The sequence below is a fragment of the Ranitomeya variabilis genome, chromosome 8 (genome assembly GCF_051348905.1).
Source record: "Ranitomeya variabilis isolate aRanVar5 chromosome 8, aRanVar5.hap1, whole genome shotgun sequence".
In the NCBI taxonomy this organism is placed as follows: Eukaryota; Metazoa; Chordata; class Amphibia; order Anura; family Dendrobatidae; genus Ranitomeya; species Ranitomeya variabilis.
Window position 1 is genome coordinate 161643030 of NC_135239.1, and position 22444 is coordinate 161665473.

Here is a 22444-nt window from a genome sequence, read left to right on the forward strand (position 1 = left end):
GGTCTTCCAACAGGACAATGACTCCAAATATACTTTAAGAAGCACCCAGAAATGGATGGAAACAAAGTCTGGAGAGTTTTGAAGTGGACAACAATGAGTCCAGACCTAAATCCCATTGAACACTGGTGGAGAGATCTTAAAATTGCTGTTGGGGGAAGGCACCTTCAGATTTGAGAGACCTGGAGCAGTTTGCAAAAGAAGAGTTGTCCAAAATTCCAGTTGAGAGGTGTAAGAAGCTTGTTGATGGTTATAGGAAGAGATTGCAGTTATTTACTCCAAAGGGTGTTCAACCAAATATTAAGTTGAGGGAGCCAACAATTTTCTCCTGTCCATTTGGGGGGATTTGTGAAATTATGTCCAATTTACCTTTTTTCTTTGTTTTTTTGTGTTGTTCCAATACACACAAAGGAAATAAATTTGCATAACAAAACATGAGTAATTGCAATAATTGTCTGGGAGAAATACTATATTTTCTGGAACAATTTCAAGGTTGCTAACACTTTCCACCAAGACTGTATAATGTATATATAAAATATATAAAGTAGTTTAGTTGGGGAGAATATATATCTGAACATTGTCTTGTACACTGAATGAGGCCACCAACCTGGATCACAGGATGTTATCCAAAAAAGGCCACCCAAGTTGACTAGTTTTAAGCAACTTGTCTCATATGTGGAAGCCTGCACCCATAGCCCCTCTCAGCAGTACAGCTATAAAACGATGCTGCTCACTTCATTAAGATGCTAATTGATATAATAATATGCCTGAACCCCTGAGTTGACGACACAGCTGGTTGTAGGAGCTATGAATATCTCTGAGTCAGGCTGTGCCGGCTGCGGCTTTAAAGAGATGATTAACCCACTGTAAGCCCAATTTTCTAAAGTACTGATACATTTGTTAAAGTTTATTAGAAAAGAAAAGTCAATTACAGACCCAACTGCTTTGCTTATTTACTTTTGCCCTAATATATTGGTTTTGTCAAACTGAATTACACTCGAAACCAAATCATGTGAGAGGCCAAATTCTTAAAAATATGAACGTTATGCCAATTATTTGATTTACCTACAGCACCTACATTCTACAGTTTTCTCTGTATTTACAGCTCTGGAGGGGACATAGTGGACATACTGTATGCTATATATAAATATATCATAGTTATTGTAGCTCTGTCATGGATTATATAAAACATATATAGGTCTCTTCATTGATTCTTCATAAAATATTTGGAGTTCTATATTTTATCCTAAAAATCCCCATTTCGAAACATTTTTGTCTATAATGTCTAGGTGCACTTGTCAGCAGCCAGTCTTTTTTGGGAGATATTCAGGTAGCTTTATGTGCCTCTATAAAATGGGCAAGAGATGAGGATTTGGTGTGTGGTACTGTTCCCCCCAGGAATGTAACAATAATTTCTGGTGCAAGCAAAGCTCAATTCTTTAATGCCTCTCTTAGAAGAACAAGCTTTATAGTTACTTGTAACTGCAGCACAACTTTTTAAGGTTACTCTCACAATTGAGACCAAAAAGCTTAGTGGTTCTCCAACGGGGCACCATCATTTAATTGTAGAAGCTGAAATGCAATAATAATTATTTTATTTATATAACAACAACATATTCCGCAGTGCTTTGCAATTCAGTGGGTATTATGGACAAAGACTATCTGACATTACAGAGTAATTTATAATTCAGCAGATTAAACAAGGAAAGTAAGGTCACAAGTTAATAATCTATAAATAGGGGTTACACAAATACTAAAAAGTGTGTGTATTGTATGATCAAGTCATCTCTATAACAAATACGGGCATTCAAGTAAGACTGCGTGAGCCAATCACCATTCAGAATATGTGTATGTCTAGATACAAAGCGATCCTGAGTGTATGGAGTATGCAGGAGGCAGATGATAGAAAGGAAGAATGTAGGAAAGGAGAACTGAGAAAATAGATTAGTGAAGAGATACGCCTGCTTAAAAAGGTGTGCTTTTAGGGCTTAAATCTGTGGACACAAAGAAAAAACCTGATGGTCTGGGGTAGTGCATTCCAGAGAACTGGTGCAGCACAAGAAAAGTCTTGTAGACAGAAGATGGAGATTTGGATTGTGGAGGATGTTAGTCTTAGACCATTACCAGAATAAAGATCACCGGTAGGAAGATAGACATTCAGGGTGGTGCAACTCTGTGAAGAGCTTTGTGGCTGAGAATTATTATTATTTATTATTATAGCGTCATTTGTTCCTCAGCGATTTACATGCAAAAAGGGGTATACATAATAAAAACGAGTACAATAATCTTAGAAAATGCTAGTGAATGACTGGTACAGGAGGACCCTGCCCGCGAGGGCTCACAATCTACAAGGGATGGGTGAGGATACAGTAGGTGAGGGCCCAGATGGTCGTGCAATGGCTTGATGGAACAAGGGAAACTGCAGGTTGTATGATAAGTTTATATGTATTCTATAGTGGATAGATAACCAGGGCAATGACGTACACAGGGTGGAGGCATGTATTTAGTGGCTGAACAAAAATATGAGCCTGGCTTTTGAATTCAGGATAGATTGGAAGGTTTAGTGAGAGGAAGACTGATTAGTAGAGAGTTAAAGTAGTCAAGACAACAAAGAATCACAGCAACAAGAGAGTTTTAGCAGTTTTGAAGGTAAGAAAAGGTCAGAAAAGGTCAGATTCTGGCAATGTTTTTGAGGTGCGGGTGACACAAGCAAGCGAGTGATTTGATATAGAAGTGAAGTAAAGATCTGAGCTAAATATAACTCCAAGACAGAGGGCATAATGCCTGGGAGATTCCTGTAGTATCAAATACGGTACAGGAGAGAAATATTAGGTTTAGCTACGTTAGTAGATGGTGGCAACTGTTATGACCTGGTGGTTAAGAGGCCATACTGATATGACCTGGTGGCTAAAACGCAACATGGGACGAGCTCTGAGAAGGTGGTATCTCTACTGACCGCACTCCCTAATCCTAACAACAACACTAGTAATAGCCGTGGGATGTTCCTGACTCTCCCTAGACACCTCTTCACAGCCTAAGAACTAACTACCCCTAAAGAAGGAAATAGAAAGCTATCTTGCCTCAGAGAAAACCCCAAAAGGAAAGACAGCCCCCCACAAATATTGACTGTGAGTGAAGAGGGAAATGACGTACACAGAAATGAAATCAGATTTCAGCAAAGGAGGCCAATACTAAACTTGATAGACAGAGAGAAAAGGATACTGTGCGGTCAGTATTAAAAACTACAAAATCCACGCAGAGTTTACAAAAATGAACTCCACACCGACTCACGGTGTGGAGGGGCAAATCTGCTTTCCCAGAGCTTCCAGCTAGCCTGAATATGACATAGTGACAAGCTGGACAAAAAGAGACATATTTGCAGAGCAATAGAGTCCAGGCAAATGGACAAACAAAAACTTAGCAAAAACTTATCTTTTGCTGACAAGGACAGGCCATATGAGAAATCCAAGGAGAGAACCAAATCCAACCAAGAACATTGACAGCTGGCATGAAATAAAGCCCAGAGCAGGTTTAAATAACAAACCCAGGCAAGGTGATTAGTGAAGGCAGCTGCCACAGCTACCTAAAGGAGCAGCAGTTCCACTTGAAACCACCAGAGGGAGCCCAAGGGCAGAACTCACAAAAATACCATTAGCAACCACAGGAGGGAGCTCCAGAACGGAATTCACAACAGGCAACACAAGGAGTTCAGTATTGAAAACATTTGGTTTCAGACAGTGAGATTATATGATGTCACTGGTATATGGAAGTTTGAGAAAGCAATAATCAGATGCCAACTATCTTTTGTATTGAAGTGTCTAATGAGCGTGTGCAAAAGTAATTGTGAACAGATAGTAGTACTGCTGTTGTCTATAGTGACAAAAGCCCTTTCAGTGCTCTGATGCAAAAAACTGTGTGTCACTGACTCATTACAAACCTAATAAGTAATAATTAGTAATAAATCCTTCTACTATTACTGTGTACTTTACAAAGACTTGCATTGTGACAGTAAATTATTCAGAGCATTGTGAAAAGATCATCGGGAATGGAGAAACAGTTATGAGAGCTTGTTTAACCCCTTGCCGACTTACGGCATAAAACTTGCACCTGTTCATACTTGCTTTATTCTTTTAGGTGCATACATATTTGGCTACATATTTGGCTTATCACTCCTCCCATCTGCCAATAGTGCTGGATCTTACCTGCCCTTTAAATTTGTTTGATAAATTATAGGTCTATTATCCTTGCAGAGAAAAGTTGTCCTTGTTGTGGCTGATGGGCACACATGAATAAGAAAATTCATTTTATTACTATATGTTAGATAGCATTAATTAATACAATGTGTCACAAAACACATTCCCAGAATCCTTTAGATCAGAAGAAACATTCCAATATTATTACCACGTAAAGTGACATACAGCACTGGCAAAAATTAAGAGACCACCACATCAAAACCCTGTCATGGCCAGCTCAATCTCCAGACCTGAACCCCACTGAAACCCTCTGGAATGTAATCAAGAGGATGATGGATAGTCACAAGCCATCAAACAAAGAAGAACTGCTTACATTTTTGAGCCAGAAAGCAATGTGAAAGACTGGTGGAAAGCATGCCAAGACGCATGAAAGCTGTGATTAAAAATCGTGATTAATCCACTAAATATTGATTTCTGAACTCTTCCTGAGTTAAAACATTAGTATTGTTGTTTCTAAATGATTATGAACTTGTTTTCTTTGCATTATTTGAGGTCTGAAAGCACTGCTTTTTTAATTTTGACCATTTTTCTTTTTCAGAAAAAAAATGCAAAACTTATTGCTTGGAAATTTGTAAACATATTGTCAGAAGTTTATAGAATAAAAAGAACAATTTATATTTTACTCAAAAATATACCTATAAAGAGAAAAATCGGACAAACTGAACATTTTGCAGTGGTCTCTTTATTTTTGCCAGAGCTGTATGTTTAAAAAGTGAAATTATCCTAAATAAGATATATGGTAAATTGTGTTTATTAATTATCTGCTTTAAAGCCATAACAAAAGTTTGAAGATTGTTATTTTTCCTAATTTGCGACAAATTTAGATATTTAATCAAATAGTAATAAAACAAAATATGGAATAAAATTTACCAATAACATAAAGTACAATGTGCCACAAAACCAACTCCCAGAGTTCTTTAGATCAGAAGAAACATTGCAATATTATTACCACATAAAGTGACATATGTAAAATTTGACAAATGAGGCTCTGTCTGGAAGGCCAAAACTGGCTGCGACGGGAAAGGGTGAAATATTCTTCAAAGATTTATATGTGATGAGTAAGGGTTCATTATATCAATATACACTAAGGACTGGAATCTAATAGTAAAGACAAGCCTGATTTTCATTTTTTTACTATTTATCACTGCTGTACTAGAGTAGAGTTATGATTCATAATTGACTACATATCAGTGTAGTAATTGTAGACTATGAGGAGTGGCAGATTGACGCTTTATACTATAGCTTGCCCTGGTTGGATTGTCTTCCACAATCTCACTAAGTAGTTATTAGAAGTAACTAAAATTGTGTTCACCTTGCTGTCAGAAGCTTCATTTCGGGCAACTCGGTGATATTGGATTCTCGCAAAATGACAGACATCACAATGGAACCTGAAGGACCACATTGTAAGCTATAATTGGAAGCCATGGTCATGAAAACAAAACTTAAATTACCAGTCAAAAATAGGTGATGTCCACACATATCCTGAGGCCAATGAAGTGACATCGGTGGTGTAGATTGTAGTGTTTCTCAGTAAATTGTATTTCCATTTATTCTCTCTCTCGTCTGATCTAACATCGGCATGGGAAGAGGCTACTACAAGCTGGATGATACAATTGCCAAACAAGCAGCCAGGGAGTATCATTCATAGACCTAGGTCATGCCTGATGCTCTTTGGGCAAACTACATACAGTGAAGAGCAAAAGGGTCTTGAACTTTTGACTTTCAGGCTCCATATCTCATTATATACTTCTGCTTTGTACTCGAGACTGCCATCCTTTATAGACAATCATCTTGGATATCTCATGCTTAAATTCGACTTGCAACTATTTAGCATATGATTAGTTATGCAGATTCTTGTCATGTCACTGCATTGTTACTGTTTTGCTCCTGAATAGCTCAATTTTAATTTTTATTATTTTGTTAGTATTTTGTAAATTTACCTTTGGCTTTCAACACTGCCTGAATCCTTCTGGGCTGCTCTCAATCAGATTCAAACATGTGTCAACCGAAATTTGATCTCAGGTCTCTTCTACACATTCCCAAAGCTGGTGTATACTGGTCGACTCACTTGGGTATGTATACAGTTTTTTTTTCAATTCTACCCACAAGTGTTTGATTGGATTGAGGTCTGGGGACTGTGCGGGCCAATCCAGCACCTCTACTTCATTGTCAACTAACTAATTTTTCACCAATCTTGGCATAAGCTTTGGGTCGTTGTCCTGCTTAAACACTATGTCGTCCTTTTCATAACCATAGTACTCAAGTGTATGAAGTATATACTCACATATAGCTCAGCATTGAGACCACCATCAATCCTGGTCAAGTATCCTACGCCTTTAGCTGTGAAACAACCCCATATTGTCAGCCTTCCTCCACCGAACTTGACATTTTGTTAAATTTCTCAATCCGTTAGCCCCTTTTGTTTCTCTCAAATCCATTTGCACCTCTGGAGCCTTAAAGTCAAAAGTTCAAAACATTGTTACCCTTTTCCACTTCACTGTATAAAACTAATTAAAAGGAATCTACCACCCGTTTTTTTTCTATGCAATCAGAGATCAGCATAATGTAAGAGCAGAGACTATGATTCCAGCGATGTGTTACTTACCGGGCTGCTTGGTGCAGTTTTGATAAAATCACTGTTTTCCCTGAGCTAGCAGCTCTCTGAATGCTGAGCTCTGTACAATCCCACCCACACTTCTGATTGGCAGCTTTCTGTGTACCCTGTGTATAGTACAACCCCATTAAATTCTTTTGATCAGCAAGGGTTCCAGGATTGAGACACTTCACATGTCAGATTATATTGCCATTTTTACAATTTCTTACTTATTAACTTGCGTAGGTTGCTTTCCAGTATTTAAATAATGATCAAAGTATAAGAATAATTTTATGTAAATAAACTATGATCAATGTATAAAATTTTCTAAGGGCTTGTTCACATGTTGAGTATTTGCAGCGTTTTTTTCTGTGTATATGTTATGCGCAGCTTCATGTGAAACTACATAGCTGGCTGCGCTTCGCTGTTCACCTACCTTCCATTTACATCAGAATGAGCCACGGAAATAGTGCTTGTTCTGACCTTCTGTGGTCGATGCATAAAAAGAGATCTTCCCATCTTGGTCATATGGAATAATCCTAATAAACTTATAGTGAAAATTAGCAGCTGCCTATCAAATCATTTTCAATTGAAATTATTATATTACAATTTCTAACTGACCCTACGGCAAACACATTTGTGGACTCTTCAGAAATAAATGTAATACCTTGCCTTAACTTTTGATATTTTTTTTTAATAATAATTATTTGGGGTATTTGTTGAAAGCTTTAGGTGTTTTTAGGCTGAATCTTCACTGTTTAAAATCATTCTGAGGAGTCAAACAATCACTACAAAGGTATGTAGGGACAAAATTAATGTAATCCAAACCATAAATTAAATATCCACTGTGACTCCTATCAGGGTAATTAATAGTCTATAAGTATAGCCCAACTTCTGAATTCCTATATAGTGAGATGTAGCCATTGTTTCAATCTTTATTTCTTAACTCAATACTACACATGAAAATAAGCAACTTTACGATATATCTTATCAGAGAAATCTGCCTCTTTCTCCACCTTGATTGATCAATTTATGGGTAAAATCTCTACAATCTGTCTTCAATGAGAACAGATTTCCACATTGCTGAGATACGTCTCACTCTGGTAACTCCCCTTACATGTAAAATAATCTCTGGAGGCAGATTCTCTGGGAGATCTATGTCCGGCCCATAGATCTTAACAGATCATTTGCATATAAGAAACATGTGGATTTCTTTGGACTAAGTCACAGATGTCAAGGTATCATTTTATTCAGCTTCCTATGACCTACCTGCCCATAAAGACGGCTTAGGAGGATTGATCAAACTAACAAAGATTTTCTTGAAATCAGGTTAGTTATTGTTATAAATAAATGATTTCATACAATTATATTCAAATTCCTTGTAGTATTTTCTGATGATTAGCTTGTGCAATCTCACAATGAACATCTAGTACACAGATATTATATTGTAATGCAAAAATAGTATGATTGTAAAAATAATGCTGCCATATCCTTCTATCATTTGACCAAAGAGGAAAGGTTAATTTATGAGGATCCAAAAAAAAAAAAAAAAAAATTAATTTGTTTTGAGTAATTATGTGAAGAACGGAACGATATGTCGCAGGTGTTTATGTCAAACCTGGAAACATGGTGGGTGGTGATATTGTAAAAGTGCAAGACCTGTAAATTGACCAGTGGTATATATAAGGCTATGTGCCCACGTTGCGTTTTTTATGCATTTCCACCGCGTTTTTGCCACAGTGGAAATGCTTAAAAAACGCATTCCCATGCAATGCTATGGGATTCCGCAGTTGCTGTGCCCATGCTGCGGATTTTCCCACTGCGGAATCGCATAGCAGTAAAATCCGCAGCATGTTTATTATTTCTGCAGAATCGCGGCTATTCCGCTGCCATAGGATTGCATTGAAACGCTCACTTTATGCATGTGGCTATGCCCACCATGCGTAAAGTGAGCGCTTCATGTGCAGATGGTACCCAGGGTCTGGAGGAGAGGAGACTCTCCTGCAGGCCCTGGGTACAGTATTCCTGTAAATAAAAAGAATAAAAATAAAAAATAGGCATATAGTTACCTTCTGATGGCCCCCGGAGTCCTCCCGGCTCTCAGCGGGGCACGCGGCAGCTTCCGTTCCCAGGGATGCATTGCGAGAATCACCTGGGATGACATCGCGATCACGTGACCGTGACGTCACAAAGGTCCCTACCACAGGTTTGAATAGTGGGGTTGCACCATCCACTGATGCTTTATGGTTTGACAGTTTCAGTGTTCTTTGCAACCACTAAGATATTATATATTTCCAGAATTAAACCGACCAAAAACAATATGCTCTTTGTAGCCAGCACCCCTATGACATCTAATAGGTGGATTGTCTTAGGGTATGTTTATACAAAAGCTTTTTTTGAGGAGGACAAATCCAATGTGGTTATCTGGGAAAAAAGATGTGCTCATATGAAGTTATTGTTAAGTGTTTTTTTCTGCCTGAAAAATCTACTTTAAAATAAATACTAGTTTCCAAAATGGGGTCACTTGTTGGGAGTTTCCAGTGTTTAGGCACATCAAGGGCTCTCTAAACTCAACATGGTGTTTGTTCTCGATTCCAGTCACTATTGCATTTAAAAAGTCACATGGTGCTCATTTCCTTCCAATCCCTGACACGCACCCACACGGTAATTTTCCCCCACAAATAAAGTATCAGAGTACGCAGAGGAAATTGTGAAAAAGTCGAATGTTTATTTTTTCCTTCCATATTTCTTCAGTTCCTGTGAAGCACCTGAAGGGTTAATAAACTTCTTTAATGTGGTTTTGAGTAGAGATGAGCGAATATTTCAATGTTTGGTTCGGATTACGATCGCCGACTTTGCAATATTCATCGATTTATTTGTCTAACATAGCCATTGAAGTCAATAGGAGGCAAAAACAAACGCATACACAACACCTTAAAATGGGCCCAAAAACTGCCAAAACATATCAAATTAGGGGCAGACATCAGGAAAGTGGCCTCAATTCATCCAAATTTTAGAATGGCACAACAGCAATCAGCCATGCATGAGGTATCAGGGTCTGGGCCAGAATTTACAGCTTTGAACTGAACTTCAAATTAAGACGAGGTGGGTGAGGGATTGGTGTAGGCCTGCTGTGCTGGGAGACCTGATACCACATGCAACAGCTCAACCTGCTTTCATGCTCAGCCACACTCAGGTGGCATAAATATCAGTTTCGTAGACTACTATTGTCAGAAAAATCTAAGGATAGTAACATGAATAGTTAACTCAAAGGAAGTGGAGGTCTGCCGGTCTTGGAGGCCTACTGCTACAGGCAACACACATGAGGGAGATCCAACCAGAAGTCTACACATTTCCAAAAATTACTGTCAGACACCACCAAAGTGGCATCAATTTCACCACAGTAGAAATAGCATACTAGGGACCAACAAATGTTCCACTACAGTCAACCCAGCAGATGGACACCCAACCAGGAGTGGTCACATTTGCAAAAATTTGTGTCAGACACCACCAAAGTAGCATCAATTTAATCACAGTAGATCTAGTATAATAGAGACAGACATGGTTTGTCCTGCAAGCCTTGGAGATTCTAAGACTTGTGGAGCAGCACGTTCCCCGCCTGTCCCCACAGCCACCACAGTCAACCAGTGCCCAGTCAGCAAGATGCAATGCCCTTGACCATACTTACTCGTTCAAGTGTCTGTGGTGAAATGCACCGTGGCAGACACAGTTTTAGTCAAGGAAGTAATGGCGACAGGGCAATTGGTACTGGGGACTGTGACGGCCATCAGCTGGCAGCAGATGTGATAGATGGGGCAGTTGATGGTTGGTGAGGTCTGCTGGTCTGCATTTTAGCACAGTGGGATTCCCAGAGTAACACATGTTGATTGCGCCTGTGAAAGTTCATGCATGCAGTATTCAAATTATTGCACTTTTTCCCTCTACTTAGATTTTTTTTGCAAAGGTGGCAGATTACGTGAGTTGGCTCATTCTTTGCAGTGTCAAAAAAGGCCCAGGCTAGGCAACCCTTGCTGCCCCACGAGCTGCAGTCGTGCGGACCCTGCTGGCCACAGCCACAGTCGTGGCTAAGGATGCATTGCTTGTTGTGGCTGCATCACTCCGTGTCTGCACCGTATGGCACAATGTAACCTCATCTTTCTCCTCCTCCACCTCCTCAGATGACCTACACAGCTGCGTGTCTCTATGTTCTTACCAACTGGGATCTACCTCCTCCTCCTCATCCTCTGTGTTATCACATTCCTTGTCCTGGGAGTCATCCTCCTCCTCCTGGCTTGACAGCCCAATACAGTCTGCATGAGCCTCAGTTATGCGATTCTCAACAGGATCACCTCCCCCTGAGGGTTAACATCTTGTGACGAGGGTCAGGATACTGCTCAGACCCTACTTTGTCTTGCCCAGGATCCAAGCTAAAAAAAATGTGGGCATCAGTGCAGATGATTTCCTCCTCTTGACTCTGTGAAGCTTTTAAGTACACTTCTGATGCCCATGGCATAGAATATGTGAACAGCTGCTCAGACTCACCCATCTGTGGTTCCCAACAGTCAATTGGGCGTTTGGAGAGTTGTGACCCTGGCGGAAGCACAGGTAATTTGTAAGCCACCTCTGTGGACTGTAATTGGTGTGATGTTGAGGTGGAGGAAGAGGAGGAATGGCCACTTGAAGCTGAGCTTGCCATCCAATCGAGCACAAGCTCTTTCTGGGTCTCAACATCAAGGCTGTGCGTCTGCCAAAGAAAGGTAGTGGAGTAGCCCGTCCAATAGCTGAAGTTGTCAGTTGTTTTTGTATAGGACTTGACGTTGTTGGTTTAATAGTGCTTTCACAAACATTACAACCTACCCCACGTTCATCTTGAACACCAAGCCCAATACCCCTTCCACCATGACCTCGCTTTTTCCAGTCATGTTGCTAAGATAGTGTGGTAGGAGCACAGTATTAGCAACAAAAAATTAGGTTTTGGACTCTGCACTAGCTCTGCACACAGCTGAATTTCAGTGGCACTAAATTACAAGGTGAAATATTACGTGCTGAATCATGTTAGCCACAGAAGAAAGAATTGTTTTAGTGTGGATGAGGTCTGTATGACAAAGAATATATGCTCCAAACAATTTCAAAATAAGATCTCCCCTACTGTATGAAGTTAATAACAGAAGAAAGAATTGTTTGAGTGGAGATGAGGCCTGTATGACAAAGAAGATATTCTCCAAACAATTTCAAAGTGAGATCTACTCTACTGTAGGACGTTAGTAACAGAAGAAATTTTTGTGTGTGTGTGTGTGTGGATGAGGCTTGGGAGGTAAACAGGTTAAACAATTAATCATTTTCTGGCATTTTTTACTGAAAGTCATAAGGAAAATATAAAACAAACAACAAGCAGGGTGTTTGGGATATTATGTTTCACTCTTTCGATGCTTTTTAGGTGTCACTGGCATTTTTTCAAATACAACATGCTCTATGCGTGGCATTTTTTTCATTAATTTTATTCCATGGGCTTATTTATAGGGAAGAAAACTTTGATTTTTTTTATAAAAATTACCACAATATGTTTGTAAAAATATTAAAAAACAAGCTCCCCCCTCAATATCCACAGCAGCCACTAATGCAAAACGTGAGACAGGTAGGCAATAGTCATGAGGATTTGCATGGTGTTTTATATACTACTGTGTAAACCAACAGAGGCTCTGCCCTCTTTACACCATTCACTGATATTACTGCATTTTACACTAATTGATTCTAATAATGTTTCTTTTATTTCAGTCACCTATTTAAAGCAATGACAATTACAAAAGATTTTGACTCCGAGCAGTGGCGTAACTTGAACAGCCCAAATGTAAAATTTCCTACAAGTCCCCAACAGGTAGTATTGTCTTCTCTTGTGTACGAAAGGGAGGTTTTGGCTTCCCTCAAAGATCCAGGGCCCAGTTGCATCTACAACCCCTGCACTTAGTATAGTTACACTCTAGGCTCCAAGATCTTAAAAAATATCATGCGCCCTAATAAGCAAGTACTAAACAAATAAGTGGACAAGCAAAGTTACTGAACACACAATAACCATTCCCATGGAAAAGATTCAAGGCTTTTATGGAGAACAGTTCTGATTACACTCCAGTTTTGATATGTATGTCCCCTTTAGTAATGTCTTCTAATCTAGGCTGAACTGGTCTTCTAGAGGACCCTGGTTCTGACATATTGGAACCAAATGTCTAGTAAGATTATAGCTAAGCCCGTGGTCATGAAGATTTCAGTTTTAAATTGTGGCATTGCACAATGATGACACAGACGTCAGAAACAATCCAACATTGTTGAACATTGTCAGACTGAAATACAAGTAACATTTACAATGGGGATCCACTGCAAATATTATATTATATTACCATCATTTGAAAATTTACCTCTGCTTCTTTATAACAATACACTGAATAGTTTGGTAAATGAATGATCAGATACTGTGTATCTGCTCATCATGAATCACGTGTACTGTGCCAAGCATGGCTCATAGAGGGTGGTGAGAGTGCCAAATTCTGCACTGGGGTCCACTGGAGAATTTACCTGTTCCCCTGTGGGCCAGTCTGAGCCTGCTGTTAAATGTTTTTGCAGAGCTCAGAAGTCACAAGCAACTTTGCCCTCTTTGACTTGAATGCAGGTCGTAAGCGAGTGAGTGTGATCTGTCTATGATTGAAATTGCAGCTTTTAAATGTTTTTCGACCTTTCATGCATCCAGTGTGACCGAGGAGCGCTAGTTTGAAAGACAATCTGTTTACTGCTTTAGAGCCAGTCACTAAGGACGATTGATACAGAGTTAATCACAACTAAAATGCTAAAATTTATTAGCAATATAACCAGTATGCATAATGATAACAGCATCACATACGATGCGTCATGGTTTAGGACATGGTTCATGTCCTGCTCTCTCAGTGTTAATATTGCTGGCCTCTCTTTGGATCTGGGAGGGGTATTTATACACACTCCAGACTAGGATTCCCTGTCAGCTATACTTTCGTTTAGTCTGTGTGTCTGACCCCTTGAGTGTGTGCTCGGTTTGCATCTGCTTGTGATGCTCTCCGTGTGTTACTCTGCTTGTTTGTTTTGTTGGCCTTCCGACCTTTGCTCCCTTTCTGACTATCCCTCCGTGTCATCCCTTGGTTACCTTGTTATCCCCTGGTTTAAATCTTGGCATGTTTAACTACTCTCCAGTGTATATGGTCTCCTCTGCACCCCGGCGTCAGGCGCCACCCTCGGCCACCTCCCACACTGTCACATGGTTCAGGTCCTGTTTGCTACTCGGTGAGTTCTCTGTCGCTTTGCTCTCAGCTCCCTTGCTGCGGCGCGCAGTTCTCCACTGCAGTAGTAATACCGGGAGTCGTGACAAGATGTAGTTGAAAGTGAACATGTTCTGCATAGATTAATGGCTAGCCTCAGGCAAACAAGTCCATAACTACTGCTGATGCCAAATAGTTTATCTACATATCCCAACACAAGCAAGATTCATCAACAAAGATCTGATGTCTGACAATATCTTCAGATTTTCTGTTATCAAAGTATATACTCTACACAAAGTTGTCAGATAGCAGTAAGGCTGGCCATACACATTAGATGGCTGTTGGCTTAGCGATTCTTCCGTCAACAGTCCCCCCACCCGACACTACCTACGATAAAAATTGCAGACCTCCCCCTTCTTTGTAGATGGGAAAACCTGCAAAATCGGCAGTGTATCAAATACTTATTTTCCCCACTGTATAGGCACATATACAGCTCTGGCAAAAATTAAGAGACCACTGCAAAATGTTCAGTTTGTCTGATTTTTCTCTTTATAGGTATATTTTTGAGTAAAATGTAAATAGTTATTTTATTCTATCAACTTCTGACAACATGTCTCCGAATTTCCAAGCAATAAATTTTGTATTTTTTTCTGACAAAGAAAACTGGTCAAAATTAAAAAAAACCCAGTGCTTTTAGACATCAAATAATGCAAAGAAAACAAGTTCATAATCATTTAGAAACAATAATACTAATGTTTTAACTCAGGTAGAGTTCAGAAATCAATATTTTGTGGAATAACCATGATTTTTATTCACAGTTTTCATGCATCTTGGCATGCTTTCCACCAGTCTTTTCACACTGCTTTGGTGCAAAAGTTAAGCAGTTCTTCTTTGTTTGATGGCTTGTGACTATCCATCCTCCTTTTGATTACATTCCAGAGGTTTTCAATGGGATTCAGGTCTGGAGATTGGACTGCCCATGACAGGGTTTTGATGTGGTAGTCTTTTAATTATTGCCGGAGATGTATATTCAGATGTAAGATGGCAACGGTACGTCCTGAGACTGAAGTAGAAGGGTCCTTGCTTGGGTGATTACTGAATAATCAGAAACGTCCTCTTGAAGCCGATCGTTCCAACACAGGGCTTCTCTAAGTCCTTAGAGATAAGGCCTAACGTGGCCTAGCCCAAGATGCTGTGTACTTGGTTGTGTTCATGTCAAACCAAACAACGAATCCCGGAGTCACCAACAACAGATCCAGAGTCCCACTGCCCTATTCAGACTTTCTTCAAGGATCCTCTTCACTTTCATCTGGACTCTCCTTCGACTCCTCCCAACCCCCCACCAACCGCCAAAACCCCATTCGCTCCAACTCTGGCCTCTTGCTGCTGGCCTCTCCTGGCCAGATCATATACTACATCACAAATTTCCAACAATACAGTAAACTGTGATTAACCCTTACATTACAGTCAGTCTGCTGGTCCCCAAAATGCAATAAACGATCAGCCAAAACGGTCGATATTGGTGGGTACAGACGACTTTAGTCTAATGTGTATAGGGGCCTTTATTTTCCCTATGTTCTCTACCAATATGCTTGCTCAGCATATCAAATATTGCCTGCTTGGAGGGAAATAGGCACCTGCCAGAACTTCTGTAGCCACTTGACCTTGGCAGTGCTTGATGGCGTTACAATGACGATCATATACAAATGGCACAACTTATGGAAACCCCACTCTGGAAATGAGCTAGGACGCCTGCAGTTGGAGGGAGTCACAGTCTATTTAAACAAGCAAGGTAAAGGAGTGTGCATCTCCCCATCTTTTACATGGAGAGTGCAGCACTCTATCCCTCCTAAATGAACACCCACCACTGTGGGATTTGTTGTCTCTCGTTTTTCTATTTGACACTCGGCCCTTTGGAGCACTGAGGTACCTTTTGCTCCATTAATTAAAGAGCCATATGGACCTCATGATTCTTATGTCACTTTTCCCCCAAGCAAGAACACTCCCCTGATGACATAACGTTACTGAGAAAAAAAAAGGCGACGGTAGGGATTCTCATTTTAAGGGGTATATCATTTGAGAGCCACAGTTAGGTATTGCCCTTGTTAGGGTAGGAGCTATTGCAGAGGGCATGACAGGGAAGATAGGCTATACGAACTCCTAAACATCTATGACGTCCCTTTGGATATGACGATGCTTCAGAGCTCAAATGGGTGAGATGGACACTTTTTTGCACTTTTTCCATTCACTGTGACACTTTTATTATTATTAGTAATTTGACCTGTTCTACGATACTTTGGATTAAGGATGTTATGTACCTTTGTGATTTATTTTTGAGGCCCTTTGGATCCTTCTTAGGGCCTGACTTGGTCCATGTATGGACCTAAACCATATCTTGTTATATTGTCCAGGGTTTGTATTTATGGTATCATATCATTAAAAGTTATATTTTATATGAATCTTTCTAGGCTGTATAATAAAAATGTCTGGTTTCCCAGTACTTAAGCACATCATATATTACCTACATTTTTAAATTTATGAACACGCAGTAACGCAAATATCAGTTGTACATGAGGCTATATTTGCATTTATGCATCGGTTAATGGAAGAAGGTATTGTACTTCTGTAATGAATTCAAGCAGTATTTTGACCTGGTGCACCGATTGCATTAAAGTGTTCTGTCCAAAAAATTTACATTTTTGGGGGGATATATATTACTAGTGAAAGTATAATATCATAAATCTGTAAAAGAGTAATATACGGTATGTCACAGGCTTGTTCTTATAAGGAAGAATGAAGAACAAGATGTATTCATGCCATTGTAACTGATTGTGTAGTTGCCAGTAGGTCAAAGATGCTAGAAAAAGGTGTCGTAGTATGAGTTTCACAGACAAAACAAACTTCATGAGAAATGAGTAACCTGGTGCTCTGTGTCACAAATATAATAGCTTTACCCCCTGTCGAGTGCTAAACATACACTGCCAGGCAGCACCCACCAGTGGGAAAACAGTTAAATTTGTTCTCCACTCACTCTCCTCCAGGTTTTGCTGGGGGGGAACATACGTTGATGACAGCTTGCTCTGAGCCTGCGTTGGCGAAATAAACCTTTACTTTGATATTATTTTGGATAATCGAGATATTTTTACGTCATTCGTCTCAGGAGATAAAAGGTAGAGAGAAGTGGGCCAGGACCCGTGTAATAAAAGAGGCATATGTTTGACTGGCTTTTAAACCTGCCTCCTTTTAGTACAAGATATCATCTAAATCATTTACATAGGGTGTAACCTTAATAAAGCTAGTGATAACAATACAAGTGCAAATATTAACTCAAAGACACAGAAATCCCATGACAGAAACACAAAGAAACACAATATATTGTATATATTTTTTTCCACTGGAAATAAACTACTTTACTTCAGTGGCTCATGAGCTAAATGCTGCTGTAAGACAACCTGCAAGTGGCTCTCCAGCTGTTGCAGCTCCAGATACAATTGTGCACTATTGTTTTAGTGTTTCTACACCTTGGTACTGTAGCTAAACCTATAAGGCTGTCAGATAAGACAAGGGCAAAATACATTTTTGCTAAGTCATATTTTTAACCCATTCATGACCCAGCCTATTTTGACCTTAATGACCTTGCCGTTTTTTGCAATTCTGACCAGTGTCCCTTTATGAGGTAATAACTCAGGAACGCTTCAACGGATCCTAGCAATTCTGAGACTGTTTTTTTTCGTGACATATTGGGCTCCATGTTAGTGGTAAATGTAGGTCGATAATGTTTGCGTTTATTTGTGAAAAAAATGGAAATTTGGCAAAAATTTTGACAATTTTGCAATTTTCAAATTTTTAATTTTTATTCTGTTAAACCAGAGAGTTATGTGACACAAAATAGTTAATAAATAACATTTCCCACATGTCTACTTTACATCAGCACAATTTTGGAAACAAAATTTCTTTTTGCTATGAAGTTATAAGGGTTAAAATTTGACCAGCGATTGCTCATTTTTACAACAAAATTTACAAAACCATTCTTTTTCGGGACCACCTCACATTTGAAGTCAGTTTGAGGGGTCTATATGGCTGAAAATTCCCAAAAGTGACACCATTCTAAAAACTCCACCCCTCAAGGTGCTCAAAACCACATTCAAGAAGTTTATTAACCCTTTAGGTGCTTCACAGCAGCAGAAGCAACATGGAAGGAAAAAATGAACATTTAACTTTTTGGTTCCAAAAATGATCTTTTAGCAACAATTTATTTTCCCAAGAGTAAAAGGAGAAACTGGCCTCCGACAGTTGTTGTCCAATTTGTCCTGAGTACGCTGATACCCCATATGTGGGGGGGACCACTGTCCCCCCCACGACAGGGCTCGGAAGGGAAGGAGTGACCTTTAACTTTTTGAATGAAAAATTGGCTCCAATCTTTAGCGGATACCATGTCGCGTTTGGAGAGCCCCTGTGTGCCTAAACATTGGAGCTCCCCCACAAGTGACCCCATTTTGGAAACTAGACCCCCCAAAGACCTTATCTAGATGCATAGTGAGCACTTTAAACCCCAGGTGCTTCACAAATTGATCCGTAATAATGAAAAAGTACTTTTTTTTCACAAAAAAGTTCTTTTAGCCTCAATTTTTTCATTTTCACATGGGCAACAGGATAGAATGGATCCTAAAATTTGTTGGGCAATTTCTCCTGAGCACACCGATACCTCACATGTGGTGGTAAACCACTGTTTGGGCACACGGCAAGGCTCGGAAGGGAAGGAGCACCATTTGACTTTTTGAATGGAAAATTGGCTCCAATTGTTAGCGGACACCATGTCGCATTTGGAGAGCCCCTGTGTGCCTAAACATTGGAGCTCCCCTACAAGTGACCCCATTTTGGAAACTAGACCTCCCAAGGAACTAATCTAGATGTGTGGTGAGCACTTTGAACCCCCAAGTGCTTCACAGAAGTTTATAACGAAGAGCCATGAAAATAAAAAATCATTTTTCTTTCCTAAAAAATTATATTTTATCCCACAATTTTTTATTTTCACAAGGGTAACAGGAGAAATTGGATCTGAAAAGTTGTTGTCCAGTTTGTCCTGAGTACACTGATACCCCATATGTGGGGGTAAACCACTGTTTGGGCACACGTCGGGGCTCGGAAGGGAAGTAGTGATGTTTTGAAATGCAGACTTTGACGGAATTGGCTGCGAGCATCACGTTGTGTTTGCAGAGCACCTGATGTGCCTAAACAGTAGAAACCCCTCACAAGTGACCCCATTTTGGAAACTAGACCCCCAAGGAACTTATCTAGATGTGTGGTGAGCACTTTGAACCCTCAAGTGCTTCACAGAAGTTTATAATGCAGAGCCGTGAAAATAAAAAATAATTTTTCTTTCCTCAAAAGTGATTTTTTATCCCACAATTTTTTATTTTCACAAGGGTAACAGGAGGAATTGGACCACAAAAGTTGTTGTGCAGTTCGTCCTGAGTATGTTGGTACCCCATATGTGGGGGTAAACCACTGTTTGGGCACACGTCGGGGCTCGGAAGGGAGGGAGCACCATTTGACTTTTTGAACGCAAGAATGGCTGGAATCAATGGTGGCGCCATGTTGCGTTTGGAGACCCCCCGATGTGCCTAAACAGTGGAAACCCCTTAATTCTAACTCCAACACTAACCCCAACACATCCCTAACCCTAATCCCAACTCTAACCATGACCCTAATCACAACCCTAACCCCAACACACCCCTAACCCTAATCCCAACCCTAACCACAACCCTAACCCCAACACATCCCTAACCCTAATCCGAACCCTAATCCCAACTCTAACCATAACCCTAACCACAAGCCTAACCCTAACCCCAACAGACCCCTAACCCTAATCTTAACCCTAATTCCAACCCTAACCCCCAGGCTATGTGCCCACGTTGTGGATTTGTGTGCGGATTTTTCCGCACCGTTTTTAAAAAATCCGCAGGTAAAATGCACTGTGTTTTACCTGCGTATTTACCGCGGATTTCCAGCATTTTTTGTGCGGATTTCACCTGCGGATTCCTATACAGGAACAGGTGTAAAACGCTGCGGAATCCGCACAAAGAATTGACATGCTGCGGAAAATACCGAGCGGTATTTTCCGCACCATGGGCACAGTGGATTTGGTTTTCCATAGGTTTACATGGTACTGTAAATGTGATGAAAACTGCTATGAATCCGCAGCGGCCAATCCGCTGCGGATCCGCAGCCAAATCCGCACCATGTGCACATAGCCTAATTCTAACACTAAGGCTGGGGTCACACATGGCGTAAGAAAATACGCCACGTATTATACGTCCGTACTACGGCCGTAATACGGAGAAATGTCCCCAAAATATTGATCCGTAGTCAGGGTGTTTCAGCGTATTTTGCGCATGGCATCCTCCGTATGTAATCCGTATGGCATCCGTACTGCGAGATTTTCGCGCAGGCTTGCAAAACCGACATCTAATGCATTTATGTGCTCAAATGTTAGGGAAAACATATATACAGTATATATATATATATATATGTCATTGAGACACATATATATATATTCTGTATTTAGATTTCATTCAGCGCGATATCTGTGAACAGCCGCTAATTCAATTGCCGGCTTTTCATTTCTCCTGCACAAACCCGACAGGATATGAGACATGGTTTACATACAGTAAACCATCTCATATCCCCTTTTTTTTTGCATATTCCACATTACTAATGTTAGTAGTGTGTATGTGCAAAATTTCAGCGCTGTAGCTGCTGAAATAAAGGGTTAAATGGCGGAAAAAATTGGCGTGGGCTCCCGCGCAATTTTCTCCGCCAGAGTGGTAAAGCCAGTGACTGAGGGCAGATATTAATAGCCAGGAGAGGGTCCATGGTTATTGGCCCCCCCGTGGCTAAAAACATCTGCCCCCAGCCACCCCAGAAAAGGCACATCTGGAAGATGCGCCAATTCTGGCACTTGGCCACTCTCTTCCCACTCCCTGTAGCGGTGGGATATGGGGTAATGAAGGGTTAATGCCACCTTGCTATTGTAAGGTGACATTAAGCCAGATTAATAATGGAGAGGCGTCAATTATGACACCTATCCATTATTAATCCAATTGTAGGAAAGGGTTAAAAAACACACACACACATGATTACAAAGTAGTTTAATGAAATAAACACAGCGGTTGTTGTAATAATTTATTGTTCTCCCATTCCATTTCCAGGACCTCGCTTGGCAACATAATAAACGCACAAGATACATACCTTCTGCTGTCAGATCTCGTCCCACGAAGTAATCCATCTGAAGGGGTTAACTAATATTACAGGCAGGAGCCCTGCAAATGCAGCTGTGCTCCCTGCCTGTAATCCCCAGCGAATGAATGAAATGTAGGTCATTGACCTACATTTCCTTCAGTCGCGGTGATGCGCCCCTGCTGGATGTTCTCATGAACTGCAGCCTGGGAACTTTTTCCCACGCTCCAGGTCATATGAGGACATCCACCAGGGGGCGCATCACCGCGACTGAAGGAAATGTAGGTCAATGACCTACATTTCATTCATTCGCTGGGGATTACAGGCACGGAGCACAGCTGCATTTGCAGGGCTCCTGCCTGTAATATTAGTTAACCCCTTCAGATGGATTACTTCGTGGGACGAGATCTGACAGCAGAAGGTATGTATCTTGTGCGTTTATTATGTTGCCAAGCGAGGTCCTGGAAATGGAATGGGAGAACAATAAATTATTACAACAACCGCTGTGTTTATTTCATTAAACTACTTTGTAATCATGTGTGTGTGTGTTTTTTAACCCTTTCCTACAATTGGATTAATAATGGATAGGTGTCATAATTGACGCCTCTCCATTATTAATCTGGCTTAATGTCACCTTACAATAGCAAGGTGGCATTAACCCTTCATTACCCCATATCCCACCGCTACAGGGAGTGGGAAGAGAGTGGCCAAGTGCCAGAATTGGCGCATCTTCCAGATGTGCCTTTTCTGGGGTGGCTGGGGGCAGATGTTTTTAGCCACGGGGGGGCCAATAACCATGGACCCTCTCCTGGCTATTAATATCTGCCCTCAGTCACTGGCTTTACCACTCTGGTGGAGAAAATTGCGCGGGAGCCCACGCCAATTTTTTCCGCCATTTAACCCTTTATTTCAGCAGCTACAGCGCTGAAATTTTGCACATACACACTACTAACATTAGTAGTGTGGAATATGCAACAAAAAAGGGGATATGAGATGGTTTACTGTATGAAAACCATGTCTCATATCCTGTCGGGTTTGTGCAGGAGAAATGAAAAGCCGGCAATTGAATTACCGACTTTTCACTA

At 40.4% G+C, this 22444-nt stretch overlaps 1 protein-coding gene and 1 long non-coding RNA gene across 3 annotated transcripts in view; one reads left to right on the forward strand and one right to left on the reverse strand.

Moving 5' to 3' along the window:
• The window catches only part of LOC143788741 (uncharacterized), a 311204-nt gene extending 305625 nt beyond the window's left edge, over positions 1-5579 (reverse strand). The window contains exon 1 of the long non-coding RNA XR_013218724.1: positions 5563-5579. This is a non-coding gene — a long non-coding RNA (uncharacterized LOC143788741). The remainder of the gene's footprint in view (positions 1-5562) is intronic.
• Positions 1-22444, forward strand: part of KCNJ4 (potassium inwardly rectifying channel subfamily J member 4) — a 202316-nt gene that overhangs the window by 97914 nt on the left and 81958 nt on the right. The gene's annotated exons all lie outside the window — the stretch shown is intronic.